Source organism: Cervus canadensis, chromosome 28 (genome assembly GCF_019320065.1).
Source record: "Cervus canadensis isolate Bull #8, Minnesota chromosome 28, ASM1932006v1, whole genome shotgun sequence".
In the NCBI taxonomy this organism is placed as follows: Eukaryota; Metazoa; Chordata; class Mammalia; order Artiodactyla; family Cervidae; genus Cervus; species Cervus canadensis.
The window spans coordinates 8368092-8395615 of record NC_057413.1 but is presented as its reverse complement, the minus strand read 5'-3'; the positions used below and the strand labels follow the sequence as shown (position 1 = coordinate 8395615).

Sequence of the window (27524 nt, the reverse complement as noted above, 5' to 3'; positions counted from 1 at the left end):
TCGTCTGCTTTGCAAGGGAGCCTGAGGCGGGGAGTAGCCTTGATGGTATTGTCTTTAGAATCTTCATTCAGGTTACTTTTTTTATGAGTACTTTATACAGAGTCACAAAACCTGCTCTGAAAAATCACAGAGCTCCTGGCAATTCCAAAATTAGGAATGGAAAATGCCAAATATTAACACTATTTTCTACATGGAGCTCTTATGCGGGCCCCACTGTTGCAGGTTGTGGCTACGGACTCCCGATGTGTAACCCTGTTGGGTAAGCATTCCCACCAGTAACCTCAGGGGAGGTTGGCCAGGTTTCCGTCAAACAGAATGGAAGCATGTCCCCAGACATCTGTATAACCTGCACACAGCTCAAAAAAACGGGAGGAGGAGTAGGTGGAGCTATGAATACTGATGTGCAAGTTTAATTTTAAAGAAACTGTGTAGGCAGATTCAGTCCTACATGGGAATTTCTGAAAAATTAAAATAAGACTAAGGAAAACTATTTTAAAGCATATAAATGGCAGTAAGATGATCTCCTGGCCACCTTTATCTTTGGTCTGCCTCTGTGTCTCTAGGAAACATTGAAAAGAATTTATGTAAGACTTAGGAGATGGGAGTCTCAAATAGACAGTTTTCACAGAAAGAGACTCACAAACTTAGAGAATGAACTTACGGTTGCTGCGGGGGAAGGATGGGTGGAAAGGATAGTTAGGGATTTGGGGATGGCGATGCACACTCTGGTATATTTAAAACAGATAACCAACATGGACCTCCTGTATAGCACAGGGAACTTTGCTTAATGTTATATGGCAGCCTGGATGGGAGGGGAGTTTGGGGGAGAATGGATACATGTATATGAATGACTGAGTCCTTTTGCTGTTCATCTGAAACTATCACAACACTGTTAATCAGCTACACCCCAGTAGAAAATAAAAAGTTAAAAAATAACAGGCAGTTTTCATCCACTACAGTATTCTTGCCTGGGAAATCCCACGGACAGAGGGCCCTGGTGGGCTTCAGCTTGTGGGGGTCTCAAGAGTTGGACACGACCTAGCCACTAAACCACCACCACCACCCATAGACATTCAGTGGGTATTTTTTTTTTTTTTCAATCTGCTCATTTCATCCCATCCCCCCCTGCCACCAGCACACCTAGAAGACATTCTGTTTAGGACTCAGAAATGGCAAGTCCCTCACCACAGTTTCAGCCCCTGATGCCTAACTACACGCTCAGTCTAACGTCTCTAGGACACAACTAAATACAGGCCAGGCACGGCATCATGCTCTCTGGTGGCAGAACCCAGGAGGGCTCATTCTCTTCCAGACTGTCCAATATTAAAATGATAAAGCAACCAGCAGAATAATCACCGTGCAAAGAATGACTGTGATTAATTAGCATTGTAAGAAAGCTCCGAACTGACTGTTACTAGAGGGAAAAGCCTCTGGCTTGGAGGATCAGTACATAACCCCCGGGAAGGTCACACTTAGACCTGGGCTGGCAGCATGGGAAGGAGGACAAGGGGATTCTAAGTGCGGAGCAAAGTGTGAGCAAAAGCAGAGAGGTCACCAGGCACAAGCATATCCCTTTCTACCAGTTCAGTTCAGCTCAGTCACTCAGTAATGTCCGACTCTTAGTGACCCCACAGACTGTAGCACGCCAGGCCTCCCTGTCCATCACCAACTTCCTTATTCAAACTCATGTCCATTGAGTCGGTGATGCCATCCAATCATCTCATCTTCTGTCATCCCCTTCTCCTCCTGCCTTCAATCTTTCCCAGCATCAGGCTCTTTTCCAATGAGTCAGTTCTTTGCATCAGGTGACCAAAGTATTAGAGTTTCAGCTACAGCATCAGTTCTTCCAGTGAATATTCAGGACTGATTTCCTTTAGGATGGACTGGTTGGATCTCCTGGCAGTCCGAGTTAGCACACGGCTATGGTCAGTACCTGGCTCTGCCTTCAGGGGTACTGGGGTTGGGGGGAGGGTGAGATGGAGGAGCTGATGAACAGTCCTCTCAGCCTGCTCACCGTAAGGCCCCTGAGGGGAAGAACGTGACAGAGCAAAAAGAGTGGAAGAGGAAAAATGATGGACCCTTCTAGTATTTATCTCACATGCGTGTGCACACACACACACAATTTATGGGTTTTTTTTTTTTTTTCTGTAAGCTTGTAGAGTCCCCAGCGTTTTTTAATAAGAAACTCTGTTACAACAAGGACTTCTCCCATCTTCCTTCTGCTGTGACACAGAACAACTCTCCATCATTTAAGGAGGATACCATAATTATGTTACCATTTTACCAGCATTCCACTGAACACTTCTATCTCTCCACTCATGGCTAAGACATCAAGCTCACTGTGAAAATCATTTTGCTCCTGGGCAAACAGAACCACTTGGAAAGTCCTCCTTGGAAGGAGAAACAAGTCTGAAGTCAGCCATTTCCAGATCAGCTGTGTTATTCAGCAAGGATTTGCTATATAGGCTGGGCAAACTTTCACCCTTTGATTTTGTCTTGGAGAGATTCGGTGTGTCTTACAGAACTGCCAGAATATACACTCCAACACGGGTTGCGTGGGCTTTTCTGGTGGGGGTCATTTACTTGAAAGGACAACTGGCCGTTTTGGGTCTCCTGCACACACAAACATAGAAAGGGAATGTTTCTTCAAACAACAATGCCTTGTGTGAGGCTCACGACGCTGCTCAACTTAAGTCAGCACAAAACAGCGCAAGCCAGGAACGCGTGTAGGTGTAGGCAGGCTGGGCCCACTGCCGGCCTCTGGGCAGGCGGGTGGGCAGAGTCTCTCCCCACGTCCGAGGATCCGGCTGTGGAGCAGAGCTCAGAAGGGCCCCTGGACCTGATGACGTCTCTCTTAAACACATGTGCACTATGAGCTCCCGGAGGTAAGATCCTGCGAGCTGCTCTGGGTTCTTAGTTTGTGCCTAGCGCAGCATCGCCACCTTGAGAGAGAGGCACTTACTGGATCCAGAAACACATTTGATGATTATCAGAGTGATTAGAAGGAATCAACGCAAAGGGAGAAACTCAGGGGCAAGGAGAATTTCTCAAGTAGAAAAAAAAAAAAAGAGTCAATCCCCGTCTTAGCCCGCCTGCAGAAAGAGAAATACAGCATCCCTGGTCATGGCAGACCCTGGTCCCCCAGGAACAAGGAGCTCCATGGCCGGGCTGGAGGCGGGGAGGGAGATGGCCATCTGTCTCGCCGTTCAGGTGAGGTGTCTCCAGGCCATTCTCTCCTTCAGCTTAACTCGAGTTTGCAGGGGGCGCGATGGCGAAGCTCATGGGAGCACTCAGGTGTCCCAGAGTGAAGACCCGGGTGTGTAAAGGTGAGGGCAGGAGGGGCCACCTCTACTCGGGGAGGGGGGGAGGTCCTGGAGAGCCCCCAGCAGCAGGTGATGTGGGAACAGGACGGGCAGGCATGGAGGAGAAGCTGCAGAACCCGGCAGGCTCGGAGGCAAGAGAGCCTGACATGCTTCAGGCAGAGCGGCCACTGCGGATGGCTGGAGTGTGGAGAGGCAGCTGCAGGAGAAAGTCCCGGAGGGGCACGTGAGACGGGCTGGGGCCTGGGACCCTTTGCTGCGGGGCTTGCCTCTGCACAAACACCTCCTCCAGCAACCGAATGCAAGGAACCTACAAGGGACTAAAACTTACTGCATGCATGTGCAGTTGGGGCACATTATGAACGCCAAGATACAAAAAGACCAAAAATCCAACTGCCACTTCTGGGGTTTGGGGAGCAAAAGCAGGGTCCTGTGCATGATCCCTGACACAGCACCACTGAGGGGGTGCGCAGATCGACTAAACCACCCCTCCACCTCTACCGTCACCCCATTTAAGGGACCAGCTCACCCCCCTCTCAGGGAGCAAGCGAGGGAAACTATTGTTGGCTTTTTTTCCCTGGTTTGGCAGCGTAAGTCTCAATAAAGCCTTGCCTGAATGCCTCATTTTGATCTCTTTCTTATCAATTTCTGTTATCTAAGAACCTGGGTCAGTACCACAAGGGCCGGCTCCTTCGGAGGGCCTTGGTGCCTTTAAGGAATTGGGGCTTGTTTTTAAGATGCTGGGGAGTCAGGGGAACTTCACAGGAGAGTGTGACATGATTTGATTTAGATTTTGAAGGCTTACTCAGGCAGCCAGTGGGAGAAGGACCCATGAGTGGATGCCAGGCAGGGGACCAGCCAGGGCTGCTGGCGTCAACCAGTAAGGCAGGATGTGGGCAGGTTTCCTGGGGTAGAAGGGACCATCTTGGAGGATACTGGGACATATGGGCAGATATATCCTGAAGGTGATGATACGATTAAATTAGGCACAGGCCTCTTTCGCGGCCCTGGGAAGGGACCCAGCAATGTGTTCACAGGGATGTAGCATCTCCTCCATTTCTCAAGTCAAACATTTTTGCACTTTTTTCTAAGAAAGACCCCTTCAAAACAAGAGGTATCATTCAGACACAGGGAGACGGAGGTTCAAAGATGTTGAAGACAATGATAATGAAGCGGGTCAGGGAAAGAGAAGCAGGATAGAGAATACAGAAATATTGCTTTTTTAAAACTAAATGTTGTATGGTATACAGCGGAGATCAAACAGAGACAAGGGCTAGAAAAGACGGTTTTGGTGAAAACAGCCCCTTTATCGATATTAGCGGCGTGCTGCTTCAACTTCTGTCTTCACGTAGCCATCAATTATCTTGTTCTCAGGGCTAAACAGATTCTACAGCACAAATCCTTGCAGACCTTTGACTGGAGATTTCAATATTTTATGTTTATCGCCGTAAAGCCAAGGGCAACTTTGTAACTTTCCTGGGGTGTGGGTGCGAAGCTATTAAATGCGGGGATAAGGTAAAAGAAATAAATCCTAGATAGTTGTCCTTTCAAGTTAAGCGTTTTGTTGTTTGAATGAACTTCGTGTGTGTGTGTGTGTGTGTGTGTGTGTGTGTGTGTAAGAGAGAGAAGAGGAGGAGAGAGAGGCATGTGGTAGAGTAGAAAGAACACTGGAGGAGGCATCAGGATTTTGTTGTCCTCAGTCACTGAGTTGTATCCAATTCTTTGCGACCCCATGGGCTGCAGCACACCAGGCTTCCCTGTCCATCACCACCTCCCAGAGTTTGCTCAAACTCATGTCCATCAAGTCAGCGATGCTCCAACCATCTCATCCTCTGTCACCCCCTTCTCTTCCTGCCCTCAATCTTTCCCAGCATCAGGGTCTTTTCCAATGAGTTGGCTCTTCGCATCAGGTGGCCACAGTATTGCAGCTGCAACATTAGTCCTTCAGAACACTTGGGTCCCTAAGCTCTGTAATCTTGACGATGAATCTCTGAACTTTCAAGGTCTTGGTTTCTTCTTGAGTCAAATGAGAGGTTTGAATTAGGTGCTCTAGAAGGTCTATTCTTATTCTAAGATTCTAAATTTCATGTAAGTCAAATCTTATCTAATATTCACCCAAGGAGTTTCACTTTTTAACCAGATTGACTATTTCCTTAAAGGGTTACACCTATCCTTGGCTTTATCAGAATACTCAATATGCCGCTCGCATACTGCCTCTCGAAGGAAATCTAACAGTCAGCAATCCTGCTCTCTTTGCTGCAATACAAAATGACTGAAACTTAGGGATGCTTGGCCAGCCTCCCTCTTCTATCACCTCCTCCCCTCGTGATTGATTGCTAAGCCTCCTCTATATTTCATAGATGTTGGCAAGTCAGGTTCTCAGAAATAAAGTTCAGAAGGGGAAGAATGAATTGAATTATCCTATTCCTCCCATTCCACATATTTCTAAGAGCATATCTGAATGCTGCAGCTCTTTAGGAAGCAACGGATGATCCTAGAACCAACTGGCCCATTTTACACAAAGCACTGGCTTCACACAAAAGGAAAGAGCCACAATACAGAAGGGAAGGCTCTTGGTCAAACTGAACCTTCGATACTAAGTAAGTAAAGATGAGTTCCTTGTTAGTTACATTGTCACAGTATTATAACACTTTTATGTGTTTTCCTTAAAAATGGGTAGGAGAGGAAATGTCACTGCAGATTTTCTATGTAAATAATATTAAAGCATTCACAATTTACTAACACACACCCTTTTCACTCTGGGTAGTATTTTGATGAGCTGTTCTTTAATGTTTCTGACTCTCTGTGACCCCAGGGACTGTAGCCCACCAGGCTCCTCTGTCCATGGAATTTTCCAAGCAAGAATATTGGAGCAGGTTGCTACTTCCTTCTCCAGGGGATCTTCCTGACCCAGGGATGGAACTGGCGTCTCTTGCATCTCCTGTATTGGCAGGTGGATTCTTTACCACTGTGCCATCTGGGAAGCCCTCTTTAATGTTTAGCTCCAAATTTATTCTCTTGCCCCATGCCCACCATGAAGGACATAGCAGGCACACACTGCTAAGCGTTACAGAACAATGGCCTGGAATCTCTGAAACCTTCATGGCAAGTTTAAAAGGAACCAGAATATCAGACCACTGCTTTCTCTTCTCCCAGTCGACTATTTCTTTCCCATGCTATGCCACACCTCTCACACCCATTGTGACGGAGTCAGCACCCCACCCATATCCTATTCAAATTTCCATAATAAGAAAGCTTTCTGGGAACTGGGAATGCCAGCAACTGCACACAGAGGACTTTTTTTTCTGAATAAAGGAGAAAAGGAGCAAGAAGTGCTACAGAGACAAGACCTCAAACCGATGATGGAGACGGAGTCCATGAATACACAGGTGCCACACCTCTCAACTGGAATAACGTGAAGGTGTATTGTATATGGCAGTAACTGGCTTGATAATACCTTTCATTGCCTTCCTTGTCTTTTCTGTCTTATTTCCCCACACCTCTGCCAGTATTTCCTGAGTGTGCCTCTCAAACTACTGGTACTCAAAATCTTATCTCTGGATCAACTTCTTGGAAACCCCAAACCAATATCTAACCCATGGCTGCCATAACAACTAAATGTTCTGCGCTTCTGAGATACTAGAACTGAAAGGCATCTCACATCCTATTAGACTACCCTGATAGGTTTGGCTTTCATTAAAAAGAAAAAAAACCAAAAGTGAGATCCAGACAGACTGACCCCAAGGTCACCTAAGCAGTCAATGGCAAATGGCAAATACCTTGAGTTCCCCAGGATTCTATCAGAGAGTGAGGCTTAAACCTGGCTAAGGATTCAGGACAGTTTGGAACCAAAATACTACTTTTAGCAGAAGTCTATCATGGGATTTGAACTGAAGAGTAGAAAAAGTCCATGGTGATATGCTGACTATAAGAGAATAAAAAAATTAAGAAGATGATATATTCTGTGAAGATGACAGGAGTTATAGAGAAAGGCATCATCATTAGTCAAAGAGAGATGAGAATATACAGGAAAATCTTCCTAAGAGCTAAGGGAACAGCCCTATCCTTTTCAACTCCCAAATTCCTGCCATTCAATATTTTGAATGTACTTTGAAAATACGGTAAGATTTCCCACCTTCGGGAGAACAACCCCTCCAAGCCCTGGACCCCTGAGTAATAGATAAACCCCCTTTTCTATACTCTGCTCTTGGTCAGTGGGGGGAAGGTTTTGCTCTTTATCTTCTGTTGTAACTTGGTCCTTGACTTTGACAATTTCAGATGTTGCTATAGGAAGTAAAAGCTAGAGCAACATAGATACACAAAACCTTTAAAAAACAAGACCCTGACTTTTTAAAAAAGTGCCTTATGAAGCACATAGTCATCCTAAATGACACTGTAGAAGAGAAAGCATGCCTCAAAAAAGTTTATGAGCAAGATAAACACTATCCTACATGTGCGTTTGTTCTTATTTGTCCAAATATCCACATTCCTTTAAAGTGAGATCTCTCTGAGGGCTTGACATATTAAAGTAATACTGCAATTTATCGACTAATAATACAGCTTCAAAGGAAAGTAATATTCCTAATGGCACCTCATCAAGTCTATTATTTATTTTATTCCTCTGAAGTTTCAAGAGACAAATTGGAGACATACAATTAGTACTATTTGATTCAAGTCTTGATTTTGGTTGTTATGAATAAAGAGCAGCTTTTATGTTCAAGGTCAAAATATGGAAGGTTACATTTATTCCAAGACTCCTTTCAAACATAGGCTTCTAGAATGGGAGTATGATAGGCAGAATAATGCCCCTCCCAACTAAATTCACGTTCTAGTCCCCCAGTCTGTGAATGTGTTACCTTACACATAGAAGGGACTAGGGCTCTTGAGTTGGAGATTATCCTGGGTTATCCAGATAGGCAATGGAATCACAAGCATCCTTATAAGAGGGAAGCAAGAGGGTGAAGTCGGAGAGGCAGGCGATGTGATGACAAGCAGAAGTTGCAGGGATCCCATCGCAAAGAAAGAACCAGGGGCCAAGAACACTGGTCTCCAGAAGGTGGAAAATGCAAGGGGCTGGATTCTCCCAAAGAGGCTCTAGAAGGAACCAAGTCTAACTTTAACCCATTGAGACTGATTTTGGTCTTCTGATCTCCAGAACTAGAAAAGTATAAATTTGTGTTTCTTTAAGCCACTAAATCTGTGGTGATCTGTTATAACAGCAACAAGAAACGAATCCAATGGGTGTGTGAAAGTATTAATGCTGACCAGTCTACCAGGTGCTTCCACCCCAAGCGTCCTAACTGTCCCGACCTCAGGGCAGCAGGGTGGGATAGAAAGAGCAAAGCCTCGGATCAAACAGACATCCCTTGCGTTCTGATCCTGGCTCTGCCACTTATGTCTGTGTGCTTTGGGGCAAGTTATTTCCCCTCTCTGAGCCATAACTGTCTCAGAGGTAAAGCAGTGGTTGTCTGCATTTCAGATCTGATAGAATTACATCTCCATGGCAACAGCAATAAATCATCTAGCTAGAGTAAAGGTACCAGTAGGTTGCCATGAGGTTTAAATGAGGTGATGTGTCTAAAGGGTCTGTGCAGCGTTTATCGCCCAGCAGACGCTCGGCAGAGGCCAATTTTCCTAACCTCACCCCATCTTGCACAGCAGTGGTGTGTATAATCCTGCAGGGAGCTTGCTAAAAGGCAGGTGGTGCACGAATCTACACCATCAATACCTTTCCACCTCACCTGGGAAAGCATCAAATCTTCTTAGCAGGGTTTGTAAGATGGCTTTTTAACAGCTTTATTGAGACATAATTTATATACCCTAAAATCCATGCATTTTAAGCATACAATTCAGTGAATTTTTGTATTTACAGTCATACAACCATCACCACAATCAAATTTTTTAACATTTTCAACATCCTAAAAAGCAAACAAGTGCCCATGTACCATCACTCCTTGTTCTCACCCTGCCCTACACAATCACAATCTATATTTCCTCAGATGGATTCCAAATGCAATTCGCCCTTGCTTCAAGAATATTCAAAATTTTAACAAATAGACACTCATGAGCTTACTGACCATCACATCAAAATTCCACATCAGCTTTTCTTTTCTCAAAAATGAAAACAGGGTCTACCTAAATAGTTTCCCTGAAGGGAACTGGGTTTTATTGGTCAGAACTTCTAGTATTACAGGGAACTGAAATTTAAAGGGTACACTTTCAAATCATGATTTTTAAGGATGTACAAATTTAAATGCTCCGCTTCTCCTCCTCAACCCCCACTCCAAACCTCCAGTCTCAGTGGTGAGAAGACCCACTGTTATAGAGATGCATATAAATGGACCCAAAGCCTGGGGCAGTTTGGCAGGTGGGCTGGGAACTGGCTCCCCTAGTCTATGGAGGCTGGCTTCCAGCCCCCTTTCCCTTCCCTCCATACTACCTGGGTGTCTTCAGTGATCTGAGTGCCAGATCCTTTCCATTTTGTTTACCCCAGGCTTCCCTGGTGGCTCAGATGGTAAAGAGTCTGCCTGCAGTGTGGGAGACCCAGGTTCGATCCCTGGGTCGGGAAGATCCCCTGGAGAAAGAAATGGCAACCCACTCCAGGATTCTTGCCTGGAGAATTCCACGGATGGAGAAGCCTGGCGAGCTAAAGTCCATAGGGTCGTGAAGAGTCGGACACGAGTGAACGACTTCACTTCACTTCTTCACCCCAGGCTTCTAGGTGGTCTGGTGTGTTGTTTCTGACGGGTGGCTAAAGTTGTCACCAGGGGAGTCAGACTCTTGGGGATGAAGTTGGGCAGAAGTGTCTCACCAGGACCGTAGGGTGTGTCATAAATCGCAGGGTGGCCACTCTGCGTCTGTGACAGACTCTGAAATCTAAGTACTGACAGGAACACAGGTACAGTGTGGTGTGTAAAGAGGCCAAGAGACGAGTTTTGGGCCCCAGGCTACCAGGAGCTGCAGGTGAGCACTGGAAATGCTCTTGGAAATTCATGAAATCAGAAAAGAAACAAGTGAAAGTCAGACAGGCTGGTACCCGAGACCCTCGGATGCAGTACTTCCGGGAGCAACAAAATAGCAAGAAACTTTAAGGGACTGAAAAATCACTGCGGGCATGGGCAGTTGGCTGGAATTATGGACAAAAAGATACAAAGAGACCAAAAACCCAACTGCCACTTCTGAAAAGCCACACAAAAGCAGGTAAGGAATGAGGTTGCCCTCCCTCCCCGGAGCAAGCAAGCAAAGGAAGCTGTTATTTGTTCTGGATCTCTCCTGATCAATTTCTATTGATTGAGGAAGCCGAGAACCCTAGTCAGTAACAAAAGGGATCCCAAAATACTTTCTCCAGCACTAGCCAGTAAGTGCTGCTCACCCGGGAACACGAGTGCATTGAGTTAACTCCAAGGGAAGAGCGCCTGGAGGAGGGAATGGCAACCCCCTCCAGGACTCTTGCCTGGAGAATCCCATAGACAGAGGAGCCTGGCGGGCTACAGTCCATGGGGTCACAGAAAGTCGGACACGAGTGGAGCGGTGGAGCACACAGGTTCGAGGGCCAGGGTGGAGGGCATGGGGGCTCAGGTCAGCGGATGCGTGGCATGGGAGAATGTGAAGCATCTCTTCATGCCTGTCCCAGCCACCTCCTTTCTGTTCCCGCCCCTTCTACTGATTGTCACCATGCAGCTTCACTTCATGGAGATACGGCGGAGAAGACAAGTTGTGCAGTGATCATTGTTTCCTTCATTCTTAGATTCATGCCCATGAACTACTCACAGCATAAAAAGGGCAACATTTATATGGCATCCAAAATCTGCATGCTTTACAAGCCTGTCATGCTTTATAATACTGCTAGCCAAAAAACTGAGGTGGGAGAAGAATGGCTTTGGGGTGGATTAATTTAACTTCTAAAACAGGCTGGGCACTTAGGTTCCCTTCTTTGGGGTTTAACATTTAAGTAGCTTGATACAGTTATTGGGCAAATTGCTTCTGTATCCATCTACTGCAATAAACAAGGATACATCCATTTCTACCTTGCCATAGTTTGTTTTTTTTTTTTTAAATCAGAAATGAGGAGAGAACTTCAGAAGTAACAGCACCTGTTGGCTAATTACTGTGAGGAAGAGAAAGTTCAGCATCAACTAGGCTACAACTGAAATAATTGTATTTGGCAAGCAGTCTCTAAAGTTGAAGTATACAAAATTTAATTACCCAGCCACAGATAGCACATTCAGCTACTTATGGGAGCACTTTGAAAGTGACTCATCCAAGAAGGTCCATTGGGGTGCAGTTATAACCAGAATCAGATGTTCCACAGAAGTCAGATTATGTTTATTTTATGCTGGGAGACAAGTGGATAGTAACATCTGCTCTTGACATCTTTAAAGCAAAATTTTCTGTGTGTGTGTGTGTGTGTGTGTGTGTGCAGCGTTCTGAGTTCTCAAATATATGTCTAAGTACTCAAGCATTTTCGTTGGTGTATCAATGCTGGTTGTACCCCTAGTTTATATCAGTTATAACTGTAGCTCACTTATAAGAGGAAGTAGGGAAGTTAAAAAAAATTTAAATAAAAAAAAAAAAACAACAAAACTGTGTGGAAGAAAAGACAGCAAATATGGAGAACCTCTGTGGGGGAGAGAATACAAGACCTGTTGCTAAATTTTCAGAGCTAGATGCTAACTCTGTCTGCAGTCAACACAACAGGAATCTAAAGCATTTAGCTCTTTCTTTTATCAGCAACATAGAAATAGGCACTTCAGGCTCTTATTAGAGAAGTCAAGTATGAATTCACCACAGTCTGATACTCACCAAAGACTCCAGCAAGGCATCTGACTTTGAGAGAGGCGGCCTAGAAATAGGAACTCCGCTTTTCCAGGTCAGAGCATCTCAATGCTGGCTACACATCTGAATCACCTAGGGTGCTTTAAAAACACCTATGCCCGAGTCCTAGCCAGCACGTCTGATTTAGAATTTTTCAAAGGCTTCCCTTGGTCGTGAACCACTATTCTAGAACCTTGCTTCTCCAGTATTAGCATCTCCTGGAAGACTGTTAGAAATGCAGTACCTCGAGCCCTGCTCTAGACCTGCCCAATCAGCATTGGCTATCAGCAAGATTCCCAGGTGATTCTAATGTATTTGGAAGATCAAGAACCCCTTCTATCAAGGAGGTTCTATGAGTTCTTCATATTGTCAGCTCATCACAGTAGCACACCTCTCTGCTGAAATGCCTTCACTGAACCCAGCTTCTTGATTTGCCTGAAGATCAGTATAGTCAATCAGTCTCAATTACACAATTCTCACCGAAGATGTTTTCCCCATGATACGCTCAATATACTTTAACCAATTGCATTTAACTATGCAATGAAAGTTCTCTTACATTTTAATGACAGAAAAAGCTCATGTCACCAGATGCGTTTAGTTCCTACTTACATATCATTTTAAAGCCTGAAGACAGTCTAATCCATGAAAATCTCTGAAAACTGTAGGTATTCTATATACGTTGGTTTGGTGGTACTCCTGTTTTATAAACTAAATCTTGTGGAGGCCAATTACATAAACTACCTCATTTCTTCAGCCATGAACAATGGTCTACAAGAATTTACATAGGTAGTATCCTTGTTAAGGCCTTGAAACATATCCTCAAGTAACCATTACTGGATGCACCTGGAATGGGCTCCACTTTCACCTCTGATTTAATCCCTCCTTTCCACTCAGTGCTCTTAGGCTCCAAAATCACTGCAGATAGTGACTGCAACCATGAAATTAAAAGATGCTTGCACCTTGGAAGAAAAGCTAGGACAAACCTAGACAGCATATTGAAAAGCAGAGACATTACTTTGCAGACAAATGTCCATCCAGTCAAAGCTTTGGTTTTTCCAGTAGTCATGTATGGATGTGAGAGTTGGACAATAAACAAAGCTGAGCACAGAAGAATTGATGCTTTTGAACTGTGGTGCTGGAGAAGACTCTTGAGAGTCCCTTGGACTGCAAGGAGATCCAACCAGTCCATCCTAAAGGAGATCAGTCCTGGGTGTTCATTGGAAGGACTGATGCTGAAGCTGAAACTCCAGTACTTTGGCCACCTGATGTGAAGAGCTGACCCATTGGAAAAGAGCCTGATGCTGGGAAAGATTGAAGGCGGGAGGAGAAGGGGATGACAGAGGATGACAGAGGTTGGATGGCATCACCAACTCGATGGACATGAGTTTGAGTAAACTCCGGGAGTTGATGATGGCCGGGGAGCCTGGCGTGCTGCAGTCCACGGGGTAGCAAAGAGTCAGACACGACTGAGTGACTGAACTGAACTGAACTTCCACTCAATGGCTAGCCAGTGGTGAGAACTGGGAGGAGTGCAGTGGTTCTCCAAGTGGGGTCCCAAGACCAGCAGCATCAACCGGGCACTTGTAAGAAATATAAGTTCTCAGGTCACACACCCAGACCGACTGAATCAGAGACTCTAGGGGCAGAGCTCAGCGGGAAATCACTGAGACCCTCAGTGACGCTGACTTGTGGGTAGTCTGAGAACCACTGGGAGAAGTCAGTATGAGGTGGGCTCAGAGAATCTTCATTTCTAACAATTTCCCACGTTAAACCGATCAGGAAACTTACTTTAAAAAGCCACTGAGGAAGAGCAATGAGAGGAAAAAAAAAAAACCAGCATAAACATTACGTAAAGCCCCTCTAGGAGGCTTTTTTTTTTTTAATTCTTGAGAATTTTAGTTTATTTTTTAAAAACTCCAAAATAAAGAGGAAAAAAAATGTTTTCCTATTAATACATACAATGGCTCCTTTGAAGTTGCTGTTTTCTAAGAAATTCAACGTTCGGTTTGTAAGGACTAAGATCCTAACATAATTTTGGTAGAGAAGTTACCTCCTGAATTATCATTTAGCAAATGGACTTCCTTGGCGGCTCAGACAGTAAAGAATCTGCCTGCAACATAGGAGACCCAGGTTGGATTCCTGGGTCAGGAAGATCCCCTGGAGAAGGGAATGGCAATCCACTCCAGTATTCGTGCCTGGAGAATCCCATGGACAGAGGAGCCTGGTGGGCTACAGTCTCTGGGGTTTCAAAGAGTCGGACATGACTGAGTGACTAACATACAGATGAAATATGGTGATAAGGGCGTGAAAGAGAATGAGTTTGAGCGGAAATCATGGATGCCTATTGTCACCTTCCCCTTTCCCCTCGGGTTATCACCCCTGAAGGATTTCTTTATTTCTAGTGAGTGGAGACACCACACAGCACAGACTCCACAAAGGCAATATGGAGTCAGTTCTGCCAGATTTGCAAGCTCAGGCTCTGCCCCCATCACCAAATCCAGAATCTCTGCTCAGGCATCTGCTAGCTCTTGGCAAAACAGGGCTTCCTGTTTTCAAGATAATGTTTTAAAATGGCTCATAAAAGGTTTCTTGGAAATAACCAGTCCCTGCAAAGCAATATTTTGATGATTAAACTATAAATAAATCAGAAACATATGGAGCTAATTTCCCTGGGGTTTGGCAAAACACTTTGGACTTCATTCCATCCAGAATATTTGAAGGATGGTTTCAAGTGTTCGTGTAATCAAACATGGCTTCATTTTCCCCCAGCTCCCTTTCATGCCCTGGCAGTTTAAGAACAGGACCGAGATTCCTGAAGGTTTCCTGGTCTCTGCCTTTGTTCCAAAATTACCAGATCTCAATACAAACACAGAATTTGTTCACCTGAGTGTCACAGTTGACTGAGTATGTAGTACAGTTCGCCAGAAGTATTGCCACTCTCTCTCTCTCTGGGTTTCAGAACAGTTCAAGAGGTTTGTTTCTAATTTACAAAGGAAGGGTTTCAGACTTGAGTTATTTCAAAGAATAGCAGCTCCTTTGTAGGTGAACTCTTTCCCACTTACCTACAGAGATTCAAGCTATCTCTTCTTACAACCTCCAGCCTTTGAACTCTATGAGCAGAAATGTTTTGACGGAGTTCACAGCCCTGGGGGGCATCTTCCGTGTGGCCAGAGAGAATGACCACTTTCTGGACATCTGAGGGTGCATTTTAGAAAGAGAGACGGAGCCCGAAAATTCTGACAGGAGTTTTTTTCCCTGTTAGATGTTGTTAATATGTTTGTTTGTTTGTTTAACATAATAAACAGCTCTGGCACTTTTTAAAACAAACATTCTGTTTTTGGAAACTATTTTATCTCCAGGCACAGTACTACTAGAAGTCCTGTGGAAATAATCCTTAGTACCTAAGTGTTATGGGAAGTGTATAATTTCTTAATATCTCAAGGACATAGGCAAATGAGTCTCGGTGATACAGATTTGGGAAACTTAATAAGAGACTTCATATCTTCAAAAATGTTCAAAGGTAACTGATATCCAAGATGAAATGCAAAACAAGGAGTATGTCATTTTATGTCAGGTTATCCAAATCTAATACACAAACAGCATAATTATGTTTCCTCTATTAATGAGAACATCTGTAAATAAACCATAACACTATTAGTGTGAAATGAAAAGAGTGATTAGAAGAATAATTCTTCTTTTTTAAATTGAAGTACAATTGACTTACAATATTATATTAGCTTCAAACATTCGACATAGTGATTCAATATTTTTATACATTGCAAAATAACCACCAGGATAAGTCTAGATACCATCTGTCACCATGCAATGTTATGACAATATCATTGACTACATGCCCTGTGAAGCATTTATTTTATAATTGAAAGTTTGTACATTTTCATCTTCCTCACCTATTCCACTCATTGCCCCACTGCTCTGGCAACTGCCAGTTTGTTCTCTGTATCTAGGAATCTGTTTCTGTTTTGCTGTGTCTGTTCATTTATTTTTTAGATTCTACATATAAGTGAAACCATGGAATATTTGTCTTTGTCTGTCTGACATTTCACTCAGCATAATACCCTCTAGATCTATCCATGTTGTTACAGATGGCAAGATTTGATTATTTTTTATGGCTAAGTAATATTCAGAGAATAATTCTTAAATAACATATATTACATTCTAGGAAAACTTGAAATGTTCAAACTTCTAAAATTAAACAGCACAATATAATATAAAGTGTCCAATTTCTGCAGCTACTAAATAAGTTTACCCCCTCACAACATTAAAAGAAAGAAAGAAAGAAAGAAACCTAAAAGCTAGGAAAGAAGAAGAGCATTCTTGGGGGAGAAAAGAATTTGAAAAAAGAAAACATGTAAAGCAGGAAAACACACAGTGTAAAGATGGGATATTGGGAAAATTAAAATTAAAAAGAAGAAACTAGAGAACAAGATAGGGTACTATTAACATTAATGGAGCTCTTTCTCCAAGATCTTAAACTACAAAACTTGTCTCTGTAATTACAACCTCCAGGGTCACTCTGCCTGGGTCTGAAACCTCTGTTGTGTTTTTTATAAGCAGGGTGTCCTTGGGCAAGTTACTTTCCTTCTTTGAGCCTCACTGTCCTTATCTGTTAAATGGGCATAATAATCCCTGTCTTACAAGGCTGTTGTGAGGATTCAATGAGATCATTTAGCTAGATCCTCTTAACAATATCTGGAATATAGTGAGTGCTTCAAACATAACTGGCATGTCTGTTTCCAAGCCTGATCCTTAATCCCAGTTGAACTGCTGTTCCAGAGATAGTGAAAGATAGGGAAGCCTGGTATGCTGCCATCCACGGGGTCACAAAGAGTCGGACACAACTTAGCGACTGAACAACCACAATACTCACCACACTGTGGCATTCCAGTCTAGTGAGCTGGTTTTGTGCCCGCTACTACATAGCCTCAGGCAATGTTGTCCTCTCTTCCAACACCAGTTTGCATCTCTGTGGAAAAGTGATTCCCAGTGTCCTACTGATACGTACAGTAGACCTGTGAAGTCACTGTGCATACTGGATTAGTGAAACACTGAACTGCTCTTCCTAGGGGAGTATAGGGTTAGGTTCCTGAGAGGCTCTGGTTCCAATGTTCTCATCAACTGCTCATTTATTCCTTGTCTTAGGTGTGTTTTTGTTTAAAGGACTCTTCGCGACCCTATGGACCATAGCACTGCAGGCACCTCTGTCCGTGGGATTCTCCAGGCAAGAACACTAGAGTGGGTTGCCATTTCCTCCTCCAGGGAATCTTCCTGACCCAGGGATAGAACGGATGTCCCTTATGTGTCTCCTGCAGTGACAGGCAGGCTCTTTACCACTAGCGCCATCTATATTGTTGATCCATTAACCTTGAACTTGTGGCCAACACCACCATAACACATCTGAACAAGGCATATGTAAACACATACTGTCTCCACAAAGCATGTCACAGCCCTCCTGCACTTAGGAACACTAGACACACTTCCGTACTACACGTGGGGACTATTTTAAATAGCAAGATCCCCAACAAAAAGCAACAACAACAGAAAGTGTAGAGCATGAATCTAAAGAGACCACAAAAATGACATTTGTTTACAGTGTGAGCTGGAAAAAATGGCAGCTAAAGGGGCAGTTTGCAAATGGGGAGAGGGTGAGGTAGGAGGGGGCACGCCCACCCTCATCTGTGTACATCTGAGAATCACCTGCTCTTCCCTGACTTTCTCCTTCAAGCCTTTTCAGGCCTGTGAATTCAGAGAAGGCATCAGTTCCCCTCAGTTCCCATATTTGTGTGGATATCTCAGCCATGAGCTGGGCTCCATATCGCTTTCTCTGAAATCAAGGATCTGAAATTCAGAAAGGAAGTAATGTGTACATAGCACTTACAAATCATCTTCCTCTCTACTCACAAGTTCTGTTTGTAGAATAAATAAACGTGTGTGTGTGTGTGTACATGTGTGCACACTTCAGGCAACCATGTCACGGAATATCATGGTTCCTACTGAATGGGAACTGGGAAAGTTGGAGGCTGACTAGGGAAATAGTGAAAAGTATACATGACCAGCTGGGCACAGTAGAAACCCGGGTGGCAGGGTCAATCTTTGATTTCCTTAAGGAGACAGAACATTGAAAGGAAGTGGGATGCTCAGCCCATGAAATGCCATAATACTTTTGACCTCAGAGGAGCTTCCAACCCCCAAAAATGTCAAATTCATCCTCCAAGAACAGCTTTCACTGTGGACATGTAGCCCTGACACCAACAATCCGCTAGTTCTTTACAGAACACCCAGGTGGAAGTGAAAAACGCAAGGTCCTCGTTCTCCTCTTAGCTGAAATATGCCAGGAGGGCCAACTTCTCTTGACTCTTGGCCCTGGCCTACCAGGCTGTCTTCCAAGGCATGGTCCCCCTATGGCAATTAAGACATCATTTTTCTTTTGAGAGGAAAGGAAAGGAAAGGTTTTATAAACCTGACAAATTCCTAGAACAAGAATATACCTTTTAATTGATAGGTGTTATGGGGATGAATTATGTTCTCCCCAAGTTAATATGTACCTCAGAATGTGGCTGTATTTGGAGACAGGGCCTAGAAGGAGATAATCAAAACTAAATGGGGGAAAAAGAAAAAAAAACCAAACTAAATGAGGTGAGAGGTCTTCCCTGGTGGGCCAGTAGTTTAAAATCCACATGCTAATGCCGGGTACATGGGTTCAATCCTTGGTCAGGGAACTAAGATCCTATATGCCTCGGGGCAACTAAGGCTGTGTCCTTAATGAAGATCCCTCGATCTGCCACGAAGACCTGAATCAGTCAATCAAGTAAGTCATATGGGTGGGGTCAAAATCCAGTAGGACGGGGGGCTTCCCAGATGGCTCAGACAGTAAAGCATCTGCCTGCAATGCGGGAGACCCGGGTTCGATTCCTGGGTCGGGAAGATCCCCTGGAGAAGGAAATGGCAACCCACTTCAGTATTCTTGCCTAGAAAATCCCATGGACAGAGGAGCCTGGTTGACTACAGCCCATAGGGTCACAAAGAGTCGGACATGACTGAGCAACTTCACTTTCACTTTCCTGATAAGAAGAGGAAAAGACACATGGGTGTTCACAGACAGGAACGGCTATGTGAGGACACAGTGACGATTTTCAAGCCAAGAAGACAGGTCTCAGGAAAAAACAACTCTGCCAACATCTAGATGTTGGACTTCCAGCCTCCAGGGCTGCAAGAAAGTAAATTTCTGTTGTTTAAGCCATCCCAGCTAGTGGTATTTTGTTACAGAAGCCCTAGCAGACAAATGGAATGGTTACCGGTTATTCATTAGCTATGGATTATCTAAAGTGATTTTCCTCTGCATTATTAAGAAGGAAATTCTGTTTCTTAGTAACACAGAAACTATATCGGGTGCTACTCTATATTCACATATTATTTTATTTACTCCCATACAAACTCCCAGGAAAGTACTTCACTATTCCATTTTACAGAGGAAGAAACTAAACCTTAGAAAAGTCAAGAAACTTGCCCAGGCTCACTCACTGAACAGGTGACAAGACTGGAATGAGACCCGTCAATCTGAACACAAAAGTCTTATTCTTTTAACCAAAGCATCTATATTTCTTTGAGGACGAGATTTCCAAGAGCTTCCCAATTTTACATCTTCTGACCAGCTGTCCCATAAACTATTGAACTGCCCCAGAAGTGGACATCTGAGCTGCAACTTGGCATCTGAACTGCGTTTTCCAAACTGTCCCTTATGCTGAAAGCACTTTCTTACAAAAGTCCTTTGTAAGACCACAGGCCCTGGTTCTTGGTGTGGAAAATGTTGTTTGCTGTTTAGTCAGTCATGTCTGACTCTTTGTGATCCCATGGACTATAGCCCACCAGGCTCCTCTGTCCATGGGATTTCTCAGACAAGAATACTGGAGTGGGTTGCCATTTCCTTCTCCAGGGCATCTTCCCGACCCAGGGACTGAACTTGAGTCTCTGGCTTGGCAGGCAGATTCTAGCCTGTGAAAAAGTGGGCACTACAATTTAGGCAGATTACCAAATTTTAAAGAATTAGAGAAGAAGAAAAAAGCACTCAAAACAGAAACTATTCAGAGCATGGTGTTCTCTTCTGTGATTTGGATGGCGCTGACGGCTCTTGCAGTGTCTGGAGGTCATCCTTAGCAATTTCCACCCTCATTATATTATTGAAGTGCAGAAATGCAGATTTCCAGCAAGTTTCAACCAACAGAAATCTTGATAAAAAAGAACTCAGTGTGCTGACATTAATTATTTAAGTCTGAGGGACTGCCATGGCTTGCAAAAGGGGCTCCATAAGTTGTTTTCCTCAATTGTGAATATTTATAATATTATGCTATCGATCATATTTCAAATGTGGGCTTTAATTAGAAACCTCTTCATAAAATTTATCATCAACTAAGTCTTTTCAATTCCCAAATATGGTACATAATCTCAAAGACTTAAGAATCACTGACTCGGGAAGGAGACTGTGGGATGAACTGAGAGAGGAGCATTGAAACACATACATTACCATATGTAAAATAGTCAGTGGGAATTTGCTGTATGATGCAGGGAGCTCAAATCCAGTGCTCAGTGGCAACTTAGAAGGGTGGGATGGGGTTGGAGGAGGTTGGGGTTCAAGAGGGAGGGGACATATGTATACCTATGGCTGGTTCATGTTTATGTATGGCAGAAACTAACACAATATTGTAAAGTAATTATCCTCCAATTAAAAATAAATTTAAAAAAGAAACCACTGACTCAAGATCATTTTTATTCTAGTACCTGAATATCCTTTTGCAGTGATAACTGTATCAGTCTAAGGAGTTTTTATACGATACATTCAAATCATATAATCTGCCCCAAACTGGGAGTAGGATGGGGAATTGGGGAAGGACAGCAGAAACTTGATAACATCTCCGTAGGCATTATTCTAAGCACACTTTCCCTTTGGTTTTGACATTCCCATATTTTGTTTAGTGCACCTCCTGTGGTCAAACAAAATAGCAATTAGTGATGAACTCTTCCAAATTCACACCCTGCCTATTTCTCAGATTCTCTAGAAGTCAGTGGAGGGGTAGGGGGCGGGAGGGGGCGGGCAGAAAGAAGATCTATTGTAGCATTTCTTATTCATGCCAAGTGAGCTGTTACCAGCTTGCTTATTGATTTTTATCTTTATACTGCAAACCTCCAAATGCCACAGCCCAAACTGGGATCCCACCAAGCCTGTTCCTTTCCTCATCCTTTCATTTCCCCAGTCATCCTTCTTTTTGATCCTTGACAACGTTTCCGTACACCCACCTTCCCGGAATTAACTGCCGGTTCGATTTTTTTTTTCCTTTCCTGTCTCTTTAAGTCAGAAACTTCCTGAGGTTCCTAAGAGCTGGCTGCCTCCACAGGCGTCCAGGTCTCCCAGCAAGTCTCCATGGCAGTGAGATTTGCAAGTGAATCCCCCCAGATCTGAGAAAACAGCAGCAGTTGTCTGATCAATCTCTGACTTCCAGCCATCTACCAGGGCACCAGGGGGTTTCAAGAGAGCCAATGAACCAAAGTCCGAGGATTGAAAAACCCAATCAACTGATACTGGCAGCTCCAGAAAGCAGGAAGTCCCCAAACTGAACAAAATATAAAACCAATACTAAATCCGACTAACAAACACACAAACAGCAATTAAATTATTTATGATTCCAATGCCTACCTCGCAGATTTCCCAAGCGCTCTGCTCACACACGTATCCTCCTCTGCTCTCTGCCTCCCCAAAGGCTGTGCTATCTCAGCCTGAGCAACAGACTTCTCAAGAGTCAGGCTCTGAAATACACATGCTACACACGCCCAGACAGCCTTTCGGTGCCAGGCAGCCCCTTCTCCTTTCTTCCCAGCCCAAGGCCAGCTCATGCCAGCTCCCAGACAGGCAGACCAACTCCTCCATGGGATGGAACTGGGGCAGGGAAAAAGATCAGACAGGAGTTGGGATGAATCTAACTCACCAAAGACCGGGTGGCCACCCATCCAGGCGGGAAGGGTCCCTCTTCATCCCTTTCCTAACCTTAAAATAACCCCTCACGGACAGTTTCTCCAGCCTCCTTCAGATCCCAGAACAAGTTGGCAGACTCCCCCGGGGAATGTTCCCTGCTCGCACCCAGACGGCTCCCAGGAGGCAGCCCCCAGCCGGTGGGTCGCAGATAGCTTCTTACCTTCGCAAAGCCCCGGTTCTTAAAAGCCTGGCTGGCGTCTCCAAGGAGTCCTGCGTTTCCCTTGACATGGGGAGCCACCAGTTTCAGAAACAGGGCACGTTTAGAAATGAAACAGAAAGTAACCCGGTGATCCAGACCGGACCCCCGGGACCTGCACTTGGCTTTGGCTCTCCGCAGCCTCGGGAGTCCTGGGACTCTGCCAGCTCGCCCAGCTGTTTCAGCTCAGAGAGAATTCAGAGGAAGCTGCAGCTTGGAAGTCTGGAACTCACAGCCTGGGCTCTGCTTTTTTTGTTTTTTTCTTTTTTTCAGAGTATTTGTTGAGCTTTTTAACATGCAGTTTGTCTCCTTCTGCAGGGAATTACTCAGTGAGCCTGTCACCTGACTCCCAGCGGCTCCATTATATAATTCAAATGGTGCCATTTGAGTTGTGATCAGAAAACCACACTCCTCCCTACCCCCCACGACCTACCTCTCCCTTCCTTGGAGCGGAGGGCAAGACACTCAAAACACCAAACAAAGACGATCACCCTTTCTTGCAACTTCAGCAGAGCCACTGCATTTCCGCAGTGTATTTTTTATTTCCCCTGAGGTTTGAATTTTCTTGGGCAGTGTGCGTGCTAAGTCACTTCAGTTTTGTTCAACTCCTTGTGACCCCCTGGACTGTAGCCCACCAGGCTCTTCTATCCATGGGATTAGCCAGGCAAGAATCCTGGAATGGGTTGCTATTTCCTTCTCCAGGTTTAGGACCTTCTGAATGTCAATGCTGAGTTAGGGGATTTCTCAAAATGTAACATCTCGAGATGTAGGTGTAGCAGTATCCTTGATTTTCATTTAGGGTGGTGGTTTGTAGATTAGATGAATCAGTGAATGGATTTGCAAATGACAGAGCTCATCATTAGTTGAACAGCCTCACATAGATTTAATGACACCTGTGCAAATGAAATCCAAAACCTAGAATGTTTATTACTTTAGCCACAATATCTAAGTTCCTTGAAATCTCAAAGGGTAGATTGAGTGGAGAGGTCTTTAGCCAAAACCCTGCCCTGACCATCAACATCCCTCTTCCAGTCACCTCAGAGAAGCATGACATCCAACTGAAAACTGCATGCTTGACGTGCAAACACCACTTCATGGCCAAACCCCCAGCCGCTACTATCAAGCACGTGGAAATTCTTAAAGCCAATCTATATAAATATTTGGAGCCAGCACTGTCCTAGGTGAAGGTAATAAAAATCAGTCCTAATTTCCCTTTCTTAGCCTAGGCATCTCTGTTCAGGTGATGTGTATTCAGTGGCAAGTATGTTAAGACAGAATTGACCCAGGAATGAGAGATCTTTGAGAAACTTGGGGGGCATAAATGAGCATAACACTACAAGTGTTCATTGCTCAGTCATGTCCGAGTCTTTGCAACCCTATGGACTATAGCCTGCCAGGGTCCTCTGTCCATGGGATTTTCCAGGCAAGCATACTGGAGTGGGATGCCACGCCCTTTTCCAACGGAGCTTCCCAACCCGATCAAACCTGGGTCTCCTGCCTTGCACACAGATTCTTTATCATCTGAGTCACCAAAGGATCAACATAAAAAAATTAATAAATACACCAACCTATTTGCTTTTTCCTTGTCAAAGCTAGATGAGCTGTATACAGTGGTGGTTCTGGGTTCCTATTCTCCTCCCAGCCAGTGGAGACTTGTTGCTGAAGATGGGAAATACTCCAAAAAGACTGTCAAAGTCTAGGGAACAAATGCTAACATCAGCCACCTTCTTTTGGTTTTTCTTGGTCTGACCTCTTTTCTCCCTTTTGCATTTCCTCACTCCTATCAGCCAAAGGAACCTCCCCTTCCCTTCTTGCCTGACTGTAACAGTGTATTAATAGTTGATACCAAGGCTATACTAAACTATGTGATATTAGATACTGTGCCCTAAGAATGGGGCTTTCCCAGGGGGCGCAGTGGTAAAAGAATCCACCTGCCAAGGCAGGAGACACAGGAGGTGCAGGTTTGATCCCTGGGTTGGGAAGATCCCCTGGAGAAGGAAATGGCAACCCACTCACTCCAGTATTCTTGCCTGGAAAATCCCATGGACAAAGGAGCCTGGTGGGCTACAGTTCACGGGGTCGCAAAGAGTCGGACATGACTGAGCATGCTCCTGCCCTAAGAATAGTTTGCAAAGTTCTCTGTAACTACCCACATTCCCCTCTGAAGTGGGCATGGGGTAATTATTCTTCTTCTTATCCAGACCCAAAGAAAGCCAGTGACATAGATGGAAATTAGAAGTCAATTTTCCTACACTCAGAGCGGTTTTGCAAAGGAAGACCCAGATATACATTAAAAAAACATAACTGTTTAACCATGAATGACAGATTGATGTCTGTTTATATCTCTCCCTCCAGGTGTGGTAAATACAGAGTGTTGTGGCCGTTGCTATGGTAACTACTTGTTTATTAATGAGAATCAGGCTACATAGTAAAATATTAGAAAACATCAGGTGGTGAAGAAAAGCAATAATGCAAAATAAATACCTGGTCTCCATACACTCCTTCAGCACTGACACCACAAAACTCAAACTTCCTAGACCAGTGTCATCCAACAGGAAAACAACGTGAGCCACATATGCAATTTAAAATTTTCTAGTTATTGCATTTAAAAAGAAAAAGAAAAAACCAGTGAAACTGATTTTGGCAATATTATCAGCTTGACAAACACCAGCTGTCCAGCTGAGGGGCTCATTCCACCTCCTACTTCAAATCCAATATATTAAAAATATTATTTCAACATGTAATATTATAGAATTATTAACAGAACATTTATGTTCTTTTCTTCAGACTAAGTCTCTGAACTCTGATATGAATTGTACGTATTTTACACTCACATCACATCTCAATTAAGAGTAGTATCTACATCTCAAATGTTCAATAGCCACAAAGAGTCAGTGGTAGCCACATTAGATGGCCAAACTTCAGACTATATTCAGTCATTTTGGCTTGAAATTTGTTCTCTGAGTACACATTTGTCTGTTCCTACTTGGAACTTTTAGAAAAAATGAACTGCATTCATTTGGTTCTAGCTTTATGGCATAATTCAAGTGGTGTTCTCTTGGGTGGAGCAAGAAAATATCAAATAAGCTTGAAACTGAAGTAGTATTAAAGATTCAGCTTCTTTCATGCCACCAGAGGATCATGAAGATTAAAAAAAATAAATCTCAGGTTTATAAAAAGTTCCTTTCTTGGTTTGTCCCATTTACCCAGATTACTCAGAACCATGCTTGACTACACTTTCTGTGTACCCCCTCTTTCTGCCCTCTCCTCTCAGCACCCCAAACAGATCACTCAGTCATAACAAGCCTACCTGTTACCTCTTCTCGAGTCTGGGGATCTCTGCCTGGTGTCCCTGCCTCCACTTTCCACCCATTCACGTTCATATTCTCTCCTGCCTTCAGCATGAGCATGCATTGAAAGCAGAAGTTAATCATGGGATTTCTCAACTTAAAGCTTTTAATAGCAACCTGTTATCTTTTGAATAAAATCCATACTCCTTGTCCTTACATACTAGGCAATCATCAGCTGGCCTTTGGGGAACTTTCTGGCGCATCTCCTGGCTACCCAATATTTGATTTTACATTCTTGACTATGCCATCATCTCCATGACTCCATGCCTTTGTTTAAAGTATGCTCCCTCTGCCTGGAATGTCCTTCCTTAAAATACCCACCCCTTACCAAACAGCAAAATCCTTCCAGCCTAGTTCCAATATTTACTGTGGCTTTTTTGGGGGGGGGAGTGCTTTACAGACATGTAAGATCTTAGTTCCTTGACCAGGGGTTAAATCTGGGTCCACTGTGGTGGAAGTGTAGAGCCTTAACCACTGGACCACCAGGGAAGCCCCAATTGCAGCTTTTCTTGCTCTTGTAAGCTTAACAGCCAACTCATCTATGTTCTCATGCCACTTTTATAAATAGATGTGCTATAACATTTATCATGTTCAGTTATAACTATATGATATGCTAGAAAAGGATTTCCCCAAGAAGGGGAACCACATACCATTTACTTTTGAGTTCACCTTGGGACATAACCAGATCTCAAAAAATGCCTGAGGAATTCCAACACCCTTTTCTTTCCAGTTCTCTTTCTTCTGATTGTCTAACTGCTTGGTACAACTGGAACTGAGCCTCAATTTTTTAATAGCTGTGGTATCTTGAATGCCATTTCATTCAACAGGTGTTTTAAGGTCATTCTTATAAACTCTGGTTATGACAAGTAGATACACAGGTATGCCTCTAAAGAATGCAAGATTACATACTTGTTTATTAACTCCTTTGTCAACAGGCTAATGTCTGTGTCTTTGGTTTTACAGTTTCAGTCTCCATCTCTTTAAAGCTTTCAGTTCTTAGCAGGTTGGGAAAACAGAACACCTGTGTTTTGTGCAGAATAAGAGTATGGTGGCTTTGAGGAAGAGCATAAGAAACACTGCCCCATCGATATCACAGGATGTGACATTTAGTTTTGTTGCTCAGAGAGTCATTTTTGGCTTTATGCATGGCTCTCTAATGGTTTCCACACAATTAAATAAAGTTGTGCTTTAAAAAGTAGAGGGATGGACACCAGAGGCTGCTGAGGACAGGGAAGCACTGGAACCCTCGTTCATTGCTGCTGGGACTGCAAAGTGGCGCAGACACTTTGGAAGAGAGTTTGGTGGCTGCTTTCAAAGCTAAACATACTCCTGCCTTCAGTTCAGTTCAGTTCAGTCACTCAGTCATGTCTGACTCTTTGTGACCCCATGGACTGCCACACGCCAGGCTTCTCTGTACATCACCAACTCCTGGAGTTTACTCGAACTCATGTCCATCACGTTGGTGATGCCATCCAACCATCTCATCCTCTGTCGTCCCCTTCTCCTCCTGCCTTCCATCTTTCCCATCATCAGGGTCTTTTCCAATGAGCCAGTTCTTCACATCAGGTGGCCAAAGTATTGGAGTTTCAGCTTTAGCATCAGTCCTTCCAATGAATTGAAGAAGGAAATGGCAACCCACTCCAGTATTCTTGCCTGGAGAATCCTGTGGACGGAGGAGCCTGGTGGGCTGCTGTGCACACGGTCACACAGAGTAGGACATGACTGAAGCGACTCAGCATGCATGCATTTCAATGAATATTCAGGACTGATCTCCTTTAGGATGGACTGGTTGGATCTCTTCT

At 44.0% G+C, this 27524-nt stretch overlaps 1 protein-coding gene across 7 annotated transcripts in view; it reads right to left on the bottom strand.

Annotated features, from left to right (window-relative positions):
* PHACTR1 (phosphatase and actin regulator 1) overlaps positions 1-27524 on the bottom strand; it is a 490759-nt gene that overhangs the window by 255354 nt on the left and 207881 nt on the right. The window contains exon 1 of one of the 7 annotated variants that reach the window (XM_043450095.1): positions 22806-22827. The exons of 4 other annotated variants lie outside the window; for them this stretch is intronic. The gene's annotated coding sequence lies outside the window, so the exon portion shown is untranslated. Of the gene's footprint in view, positions 1-21840; positions 21957-22336; positions 22629-22805; positions 22828-27524 lie in introns of those variants that run through there. 2 more of the 7 variants (XM_043450091.1, XM_043450093.1) reach the window with 2 other exon arrangements.